Source organism: Capra hircus, chromosome 1 (genome assembly GCF_001704415.2).
Source record: "Capra hircus breed San Clemente chromosome 1, ASM170441v1, whole genome shotgun sequence".
NCBI classification, from domain to species: Eukaryota; Metazoa; Chordata; class Mammalia; order Artiodactyla; family Bovidae; genus Capra; species Capra hircus.
This window is the reverse complement of record NC_030808.1, coordinates 124,166,597-124,178,119: the sequence shown is the minus strand read 5'-3', so window position 1 is coordinate 124,178,119 and position 11,523 is coordinate 124,166,597.

The following is an 11,523-nucleotide window of genomic DNA, read 5'->3' as shown; positions in this document are numbered from 1 at the left end:
TCTTCCTTTTGTGAATAATTTCTCTGTAGCATGCAATGCTGTTGGCAGCATTTTAACCACAGTAGAACTTCTTTCAAAATTGGAGTCAATTCTTACTACTACTCAAAGCAGTCTGCTGATTGAATTAAATCCTTATCAAATTATCAATGGCATTATTAACAGAAATCAATAAAAAAATCTTAAATTTCTTTGAAAACACAAAAGACCCTGATTAACCAAAACAATCTCAAGAAAGAAAAAATTGACCTGCAGGGATCAGATTTCTTGACTTCAGGCTATTCTACAAAGCTACGTTTTTCAGAACAGTGTGGTATTGGCACAAAAGTAGGAATATAGATCAATGGAACAGGACAGAAAATTCAGAGATAAACCCACACACCTAATCTGTGGCAAAGGAGGCAAAAATATAAAATGGAGAAGAAATGGTCTCTTCAATATGTGGTTCTGGAAAAACTGGACAGCTACATGTAAAACAATGAAATTAGAAAACTCCCTAACAACACACACAAAAATAAACTCAAAATGGATTAAATACCTAAATCTAAGACCAGATACTATAGAGCTCTTAGAGGAAAACAGGCAGAGCACTCTCTGACATAAACTGCAGCAAGATCTTTTTTGATCCACCTCCTAGAGTAGTGCCAATAAAAACAAAAATAAATAAATGGGATTTAACTAAACTTAAAAGCTTTTCCCCAGCAAAGGAAACGATAAACAAAACAAAAGACAACCACAGAACAGGAGAAAATATTTGCAAACAAAGCAACCAACTTAGGGATTAACCTCAAAATACACAGACAGCTTCATGTAGCTCTCTCTCTTAAAAAAAAAAAAAAATATATATATAAATTTATATATGTATATATAAATACAATTATTTGTAAATTATATAATATAATTGTATTTATATAATATAAATATAATAACTATAAATAATATTATTTATAAATACATATGTATATATAAAACAAGCCAATCATAAAATGGGCAGAAGATCTAAATAGACGTTTTTCAAAAAAAGACATACAGATGTCCAGCAAAGACATTAATATATGCTCAACATTACTAATTATTAGAGAAATGCAAATAAAACTACAATGAGGTATCACCTCACACTGGTCAGAATGGCCATCGTCTACAAACAATGAGTGCTAGAGAGGGTGTGGAGAAAAAGGAGCCCTCCTACATCTTTGGGAATGTAAATTGATACAGCTGCTATGGAGAAGAGTATGGCAATTCCTTAAAAAACTAAAATTAGAGCTACCAATATGATCCTGCAACCCCACTCCTGGGCATATATCTGGAGAAAACCATAATTCAAAATGATACATGCCCTCCAGTCTTCATTGTGGCACTATTTATAATAGCTATCACGTGGAAGCAACCTAAATGTCCATTGACAGGGGAATGGATAAGGAAGATGTACATATACACAAAGGGATTTTATTCAGCTATAAAAAACAATAAATACTGAGAGGGTGTGGAGAAAAGGGAATCCTCTTGCACTGTTGATGGGAATACAAGTTGATACAGCCACTATGGAGAACAGTATGGAGATTCCTTTAAAAGCTACGAATAAAACTACCATATGACCCCACAATCCCACTACTGGGCATATACCTAGAGGAAACCATAACTGAAAAAGACACATGTGCCCCAATGTTCATTGCAGCACTATTTACAATAGCTAGGACATGGAATCAACTTGGATGTTCCTTGACAGATGAATGGGTAAAGAAGTTGTGGTACAAATACACATGGAATATAACTCAGCTATAAAAAAGGAAAGCATTTGAGTCAGTTCTAATGAGGTGGACAAACCTAGATGCTATCATACAGAGTGAAGTAAGTCAGAAAGAGATAAATAGATATCATATGTTAATGTATGTATATAGAACTAGAAAGATAGTATTGATGAACCTATTTGCAGGGCAGCAATGGAGATGTAGACAGACATAGAGACCAGACTTGTGGACTTGGGAGAAAGAGAGGATGAATGAAAGGATAATATACAGTATTATATTGATAATATACAGTTGCATTATCTACTGTGTATTACATATACATTATCATATGTAAAACAGATAGCCAGGGAATTGCTGTATAGGATTCACCAGGCAAGAATACTGGAGTGGGTTGCCATTTCCTTCTCCATGGGAACTTCCTGACCCAGGGATCAAACCCAGGTCTCCCACATTGCAGGCAGACACTTTAACCTCTGAGCCACCACAGAAGCAGCCCATTACATATACATTATCATATGTAAAACAGATAGCCAGTGGAATTGCTGTATGACTCAGGGAGCTCAAACTTTTGCTCTGTGACAACCTAGAGGGGTAGAATGGGGTGCGAGGTGGGAAGGAAGTTCAAAAGGGATGGGACATACATATACCTATGTTGATGTATGGCAGAAAGCAATACAATATTGTAAAGCAATCACCCCTCAAAAATAAATACATTTTAAAAAGAATGAAAAAATGCCATTTGCAGCAACATGGATGGATCAAAAGATTATCATACTAAGTGAAGTAAGACAAAGACAAATATCATATGATACCACTTAAATATAGAATCTAGTAAAGTGTGATACACATAAACTTATTTATAAAACAGATATAGACTCACAGATCTTGAAATCAAACTCTTGGTTACCAAAGGAGAAATGTGGGGGAAAGTGATAATAAGATAGTGGGATAAACATATATACACTACTATATATAAAATAGATAACTAATAAGGACCTGCTGTATAGCACAGGGAACCCTACTCAATTTTCTGTAATAACCTAGGTGGGAAAAGAATCTGAATAAATGGATTTATATATAATACATAACTGATTCACTTTGCTATGCAACTGAAGCTAACACAATGTTGTAAGTCAACTCTATTCCAATCTTGAAATGAGGCCAATTAAACATAGAGACTGTCTCTAAGTGTTCATGTGACAAGAACAATTGCATATCTTTCACTTTAAATCAGAAGCTAGAAATGATTAAACTTACTGAGGGAAGCATGTCAAAAGCCAAGACAGGCTGAAAATCAGGATTCTTATACCAGTTAGCCAAGTTGTGAATGCAAAGGAAAAGTTCTTGGAGGAAATTAGAAGCACTACTCCAGTGAACATATGAGTTATAATAAAGTAAGACAGACGTTGCTGATATGGAGAAAGTTTTAGTGGCCTGGATAGCAGATCAAACCAGTCACATTTCCTTAAGCCAAAGCCTAGTTGAGAGCAAGATCTTAATGCTCTTGAATTATGTGAAGGCTGAGAGAGATAGAGAAGATGCAGAAGAAAAGCTTAAAGCTAGCAGAGGCTGGTTCATGACGTTTAAGTAAAGAAGCTATTTCTGTAACATAAAAGTACAAGATGAATCAGCAGGTGCTGATGCAGAAGCTGCAGCAAGGTATCCGGTTGCTAAGTCAGTTCAGTTCTGTCCGACTCTGTGTGACCCCATAGACGGCAGCCCACCAGGCTCCCACGTCCCTGGGATTCTCCAGGCAAGAACACTGGAGTGGGTTGCCATTTCCTTCTCCAATGCATGAAAGTGAAAAGTGAAAATGAAGTTGCTCAGTCGTGTCTGACTCTTAGCAACCCCATGGACTGCCACCTTCCAGGCTCCTCTGACCAGGGGTTTTCCAGGCAAGAGTACTGGAGTGGGGTGCCATTGCCTTCTCCGAAGGTATCCAGACTATCTAGCTAAAATAATCCATGAAGTTGGCTACTCTAAACAGCTGCTTGTCAATGGACAGCTACATGTAAAAGAATGAAATTAGAACACAAAGATAAAGTCAAAGTGGATTGAGGACTTAATGGTGTTTGGCCTTACATTAGGTCTTCAATCCACTTTGACTTTCTATTTTTGTGTTCTAATTTCATTCTTTTACATGTATCTGTCCAGTTTACCCAGAATCACTTATTGAAGAGGCTGTCTTTTTTCCATTGTATATTCTTGCCTCCTTTGTCAAAGGTAAGGTACCCATAGGTGGGTGGGCTTATATATGGGTTTTCTATCCTTTCCCTTTGATCTATATTTCTGTTTTTATGCCAGTACCATATTGTCTTGATTACTATAGCTTTGTGTGTGTATGTGTGTGCTTAGTCAATCAGTTGTGTCCAACTCTTGCGACCCCATAGACTGTAGCCTGCCAGGAGAATCTCCAGGCAGAATACTGGAGTGGGTTGCCATTTCCTTCTCCAGGGGATCTTCCCCACCCAGGAATCAAACCCGGGTCTCTTGCATTGCAGGAGGCAGTGTTATAGACAGCTTCATAGTTTTGCAGTATAGTCCAAAGTCAGGGACCTTGATTCTTCCAGCTTCATTTGCTTCTCAAGACTACTTTGGCTCTTTAGGGTCTTTTGTGCTTCCATACAAATTGTAAAAATTTTTCTAGTTCTGTGGATAATACCATTAGTAATTTAATAGGGATTCCAGTTCACTTTATAATTCCAGTTCCTCTTTATAATTTCCTCTTCCTTCAGACCATGAATAGTTTGGTGTTCCTCATTCCCTAAGAGGATTTTCTAGATATTTTCCTAAACAAAGGTCCATCTCCATTAGTATATGGAAATAGTGATGGTTAATGTTTTTTGTTTGTCTTAAATATTAATATTTTCTTCTCATTACATCTATTACTATTGAAAATTACTTAAGTGTGTGATAAGACAGTGACAACAGAAAGATATGGCTATAGGATGAATTTTTGCTTAATTTCATAGAAAGTATCCACTAAATATTAGTGCAAAAAGAAGATTATGAAGGATTACAAAACACTATGTGCAGTTTGATACTTGATAAGTCTATTAGTTGTCATAGACTAAAACAAGTGATCCCCTCTGGGTCCATCCTGATATGGAAGAGCCTTTGTTCTCACTCAAGTCCTCATAACTATTGTGCCTTCCTATACCACTTTCACTAACAGTTACAGACTCTGGGGGCTTATTCTGCCCCAAATACTGTTCTGTGCGCTTCACAAGAACTAATTCATTTAAACTCATTCAAAACAACCCACAGAGGAATGCACCACTATTATTCCCACTTTATAACTGGGTAAACTGAGGCACAGAGAAGTTAAGTGCCTTGTTCAACTCATAAAGCAATCAGTAGGCAAACTAAATTTGAACCCAGAAAATCTGGTTTGGGACCATACATTCTTTCTGCTAAGCTGGGCTGTTTATCCTCTTTCCTCTCTACTTCTCGGCTATTTGTTCCTACTTCAATCGGTTCTGCTTCAATTGACATTTGCCATCTCTCCTGTGTGTTCCTCTGTTTGTTAAGGCAGAGTGAGGATGTTCAGAGTAAATATAATCTAACTTAGTAAATCAATAACCTTAATTTTATGTGCAATTCTAAATCAACAGCTTGTGGTCAAAGGAATGTTTATTAAAGCTCTCCTGGCCCTCCCATATAGAAAGGGAGTAGGTCTTTCCTTGTCGTTTAGAAACCTCTTCTTGTTTAACACAGGTATGAGGCTGTTTCCAGCAGTTGAGTAGCTGGGAATCTGATTGTCGGATGTCATCATGCTGTGATGGTTATACACGTAGTGCTATTTGCTGGTTGGCCCCTTTACTGTCTATGGATGAGCTCAGATATAAGGGGGTTAAGGGAGCATCTGGTGCCTCCAGTGATAAACTTGAAAAAGCCCCAGGCCTGTAAATAATAGATTGTGGGTGGGTTATTTTCTTTTTTAATTTACCCTTGGATAGTCTCTGAGGTGAAGAATAATGGGTGGGAGATTCCCACACAGCCTAGTGACCCTGAGAACACACTTGACAGTGGGCAGTGCCCTTTCTTCCCTGCTCCACTGTAGCCAGGCCCTCAACAGGACTCCTGAAGCATACCCACTCAGCCGATGTTTGCCTCCTCCACGGGAGAAATGAGCAGCCCGCCTGGCAGGAGAACAGTGGGCCTCCCAGGATGTTGTTCTGAAGTTATGTCTTCATCTTGTTCCAACCTCTGCCTGGCTGGAGAGAACTTTCTTCTCCGTAAGGGTGCATCGTAAATGTGTCACCACAGCTTTCTTGGTAAGAACTGGTAATTCTTCATGTCTTCCTTCAAATGTTTTAGTAATCAATTTCCCTGAAGTCTCCTGATGGAGAATATCAAGCCAGGATAGCAAAGACAGCTGCACAAGTGAGGGTGCTAAGAGAGGGGGAAGGTGACACTGATTTCCAGTAGATAAGATGATGTTTGTTGTTTTACTGTGGTCTCCAAAACCAAATACATGATGAAAATTAATAGGACATTCCTGGAGCTTGGTTATACATGAACTGATTTTTCTTGTGCTCTCTGTGGCTGCAGTGGGAGAAAAGGCCTCGGAAGATGATATGAGATGATTGAAAAGCAAATGCCTTTGCACTGAATTTATTATCAAGTCTTTGCAGTTGGTTGACAGTGGGATTCTGCTCTCCACCCTTCTTACTGCTCTACCATGTCTTCTCTTCTCTATTATTATAAGGTATCCAGGTGGCTCAGAGGCAAAGAGCCCGCCTGCCGATGCAGGAGACCTGGATTCCGTCCCTGGGTCAGGAAGATCCCCTGGAGAAGGAAATGGCAACCCACTCCAGTATTCTTGCCTGGGAAATCCCATGGACAAAGGAGCCTGGAGGGCTACAGTCCATGAAGTCACAAAAGAGTCAGTCACGACTTAGTGACTAAACAATAGCAATACTTTAAATGAATACATGTGAAAAATTGATGCTTTTGAACTGTGGTGTTGGAGAAGACTCGTGAGAGTCCCTTGGACTTAAGGAGATCCAACCAGTCCATCCTAAAGGAAATCAGTCCTGAATATTCATTGGAAGGACTGATGCTAACACTGAAACTCTAATACTTTGGCCACCTAATGGGAAGAACTGACTCATTTGCAAAGACCCTGATGCTGGGAAAGATTGAAGGTGGGAGGAAAAGAGGGGATGACAGATGATGAGATGGTTGGAGGGCATCACCGACTCAATGGACATAAGTTTGAGTAAACTCCAAGAGTTGGTGATGGACAGGGAGGCCTGGCATGCTGCACTCCATGGGGTCACAGAGTCAGACCTGACTGAGCGACTGAACTGAACTGAAGGCCCTCACATAATCTCCCTTTAAATCATGTGTTCTTCTGGACATGTACAGATTGCCTTGGGCTCCTGTAAGATGCCAAACTTTTGCATGTTAGGATTGCTGCCTCATGACCCTTTGATTGACTGTGTTGCCTTTGTTATCACAGTAACTCAACCTAGATTTGCCCTTTCACACCAATGTGCCATCAGTAGCTTAATTTTGACAGTTTTAGTTATGTGTCTTCTTGTACCATATTGTCACACACTGACAAGAAGCAGTGTAGTTTGCTAAATATAAATCCTATGGGAAAAAGAAAGAAATAGCTCTTGAAAAGCCATAAATTATTTTTGAGTTCATTTGCTGCATGTTGGATCAAGAACCATTTCTAGGTGATGAAAAAATGTTTTAATACTTAGCTTATAAGAAAACAAAGTGTTTTAAGCAGAAAACTAATGAATGATTGAATAACATTGAAAATTTATCCTTCAATTGTATGCAGTTACCATAAAATAGGTAATTGCATAGAAAAAAAAAAATTGGGTTTCCCTGGTGGCTCAGACAGTAAAGCGTCTGCCTGTAATGCAGGAGACCCGGGTTCGATTCCTGGGTTGGGAAGATCCCCTGGAGAAGGAAATGGCAATCCACTCCAGCACTCTTGCCTGGAAAATCCCATGGATGGAGGAGCCTGATAGGCTACAGTCCATGGGGTCGCAAAGAGTCGGACACAACTGAGCAACTTCACTTTCACCATAAAATACTAGTAAAAATAAGGATGTGGTAAGACCAACCTCACTTATGGCACCAAATTTATACATGCTCCGCTCTACTGAAGGAAGTTCACGATGGTATGTGACTCCAAACATGAAGGATCACAAGGTGATGCTGGTATAGACATACACTTGACCATCTGGTATGGAGGAGGTCAGTTACCTTGGAGACATCTGATCTCAAGCACAGTTTTGTGAGGAATACAACAGAATTTTTAAAAAATGGATTACAGACGTCCCTGGTGGTCGAATGGTTACGAATCCGCCTGCCAATGCGAGGGTTGCAGTTTTGATCCCTGGTCTTGGAAGATTCCACATGCTGCGGAGCAACTAAGCCTAGGTGCCACAACTACTGAGCCCAAGTACTGCAGCTACTGAAGCCCACATGCCTAGAACCTGTGCTGTACAAGAGAAGCCACTGCCACAAGAAGCCAGCACCCTGCAACTGGAAAGTAGGTCCCATTTGCCACAACTAGAGAAAAGCCTGCATGCACCAACAAAGACCCAGTGCAGCCAAAAATAACTAAATGAATAAAACTTAGAAACAGGTTTCAACAGGCTGGCTCAGGTGGTAGAATATGAACATGAAACTGTTCAACTCATTGTTGAGTCCATGTTCCTAACAACAGCAACAATAACAACAGGTTTCAGTGCTTATGTGCCAGAATATTCGCTCTGCCTCTATTCCCATCAATCCCAGCTCAAGGTTTCTTATATTTTGTCTTCTCTTTTAGATTATTTTTTATTTGGTCAGCATTTGTTATGATAAAAGCTTAGCCTTATGAATGAAATGTTTTTTATCTGATATATCTGAAGTCTGAATGCCCAAATGTGGCTTTCCAGAGATGAAACAGTCTGCCCTTTGGCCAGTGCAGCCCTTTGGTTGGGGACATCCTGATGTCTTCTTGGTTTCTCTCAATCTATTTTTTCCCTTCATGGCTAATTCTTTCCTCTATCTTATCATGCAAATGGGCCTACCTTCTTAGAGGCTATTTTGTTCTTATATTCCTTTTTTTTTTAAATTGAAGCACAGTTAATTTATAATGTTGTGTTAGTTTCAAGTATACAGCAAAGTGATTCAGATATACATATATATATTCTTTTTCAGATTCTTTCCAGTATAGATTATTATAAGGTATGAAGTACAGTTCCCTGTGTGATACAGTAGATCCTTGGTGTTTACTTACAGTAGAGACTATATGTTAATCCTAAACTCCAAATTTATCTCCATCCCCAGCCCCCACTTTCTTCTTTAGGAGTCATAAGCTTGTTTTCTATGTCTGTGAGTCTATTTCTGTTTTGTAAATAAGTCTTTTTGTATCACTTTTTAGATTTCACATATGAATGATATCATATGATATCTGTCTTTCTCTTTCTGACTTATTTTACTTACTATGACAATCTCTAGGTCCATCCATGTTGCTGCAAATGACATGATTTCACTTCTTCTTATGGCTGAGTAATATTCTGTTATATATGTATACAATGCATCTTTACCCCTTCATAATGGCTTTCCCTGGTGGCTTGGAAGGTAAAGAATCTGCCTGCAATGCAGGAGACCTGGGTTTGATCCCTGGGTTGGGCAGATCCTTCAGAGAAGGGAATGGCTATCCACTGCAGTATTCTTGCCTGGAGAATTCCAAGGACAGAGGAGTCTGGAGGGCTACAGTCACTTGGGTCACAAAGGAGTTGGACAGGACTGAGCAACTAACACTTACCCATTCATCTGTTGATGGACATCTCTTTCTTATATTCCTGTCAGCTAACTTCATGTCTATCTTAAAGTCTATCTACAGCTGATGTCCTATCAACTGTAAATTCCTCAAGTGATAGGACTATTTCTTCTTTAACTTTGTTTCCTGTAGGGAGAGTAAATGCTCAGTAATTACAAACGTAAGTAGAAGGCCCTGAAGGAGGCCTGAGAGCATGGAGCACATGGTGTCATTATCCTTGTAAAAGAGTCCAGGAGCTTCTAGTCTGAGTGATGTTTCATTTCATGGTGCCTCTATACATCTGGATGATTTATTGGCCAAGTGGATGAACCTGAAAATAATTTTCTCCTCTCAGAGTTGACTTCATTGTTGCTTTTATTCTTTTATTCAAGAGTACTTTCATCATAAAAGATACAGAAACAATAAAACTAAACAGAACAAAACAAACAACAATAAAACATAAAACAAAAATTAGACAAAACAACAGCAACAACAACAAAAAACAACAAAAGCAAACACAAAAACCAAAATGAAATGCTGCTGCTGCTGCTGCTGCTGCTAAGTCGCTTCAGTCGTGTCCGACTCTGTGCGACCCCATAGATGGCAGCCTACCAGGCTCCCCTGTCCCTGGGATTCTCCAGGCAACACTGGAGTGGGTTGCCATTTCCTTCTCCAATGCATGAAAGCGAAAGGTGAAGGTGAAGTCGCTCAGTCGTGTCCGACTCTTAGCGACCCCATGGACTGCAGCCCACCAGGCTCCTCCATCCATGGGATTTTCCAGGCAAGCGTACTGGAGTGGGGTGCCATTGCCTTCTCCAAAAATGAAATGATTAAAGCCATATAATAAAAGGTAGAAGATAAAAAGAAAGCTAGGAAGTTTAGCTTAATTAAGGTACTCTCTTGTACATTTACTGTAAGGGGACATTAAAAGCATTTGCAGTGTCTCTGACATAATTAAACCAGTGGCCATTATGGCAATTCTTTGAGAGCACAGATGAATTAATTAGCATATTCCATAGCATTGATGGAGTTCCCAGGTGGCTCTAGTAGTAAAGAACACATTTGCCAACGCAGGCGAAGTAAGAGACGTGGGTCAGGAAGATCCCCTGGAGTCGGAAATGGCAATCAACTCCAGTATTCTTGCCTGGAGAATTCCATGGACAGAAGAGCCTGACAGGCTACAGTCCATAGTGTTGCAAAGAGCTGGACAGGACTGAAGCAACTTAGCATGCACATATAGCATTAATAAGATCAGCTGGGCTTTTTCAGGACCTGTACAAGAAACACACACTGAAATTTCTAATAAGTATCTTAATTGGAGATATTGTGAGCTGTTGAAAGAACTTCCCAATCTAAGGCCCCTGTTTCTTGGATTACCTGCCCCAAGACTGATATGTGGGTGGCAAAGTGTCCTTAACCAATGAGTCTGTGATGCTGGGTGTTCAGTAATCCATTAGTAACCACCTCTAGGTATATAAAAAATGTCAGTGGTATTTCTGTGTACATATTGCCACTGGTTAAAACAAAGGGTCACAGAGTCAGAGGTAAGACTTGTAAAGCACTGACAGGTAAATTGATCACAGAACAAAAGGTTTCCTCAAGCCTGTCCAGTCCTAACCAATTAAAGTAAAAGGCAGGGAGAAGGTAACAGACGCTTACAAGAAAACAGTGGAACTTTACCAAAAGGAAGGGCAGACCGTGGATCCAGAGCTAACAGGTCAAAAATAGAGGTTCTTCCACTTTTTCCTTGACTGCCTCTATTTGTTTCAGTCCGTCTGCTTCACCTTCTGCCTCTTTAAAGATCATTTTTCTCTACTTCTTCATGTAAGAACTACAAGTACCAATATGAGGCACATCATTTATATGTCCTTAAAAATTCAGTGTCATCAGGTAAGTGACCAGAATCTCTGAGTCTTAACAATAAACTCACAGGTGGGAGGATCTCATTAATCCAGCTTGGATCAATGTTTACCTTAAGTGAACAACTTAGGCAAAGGG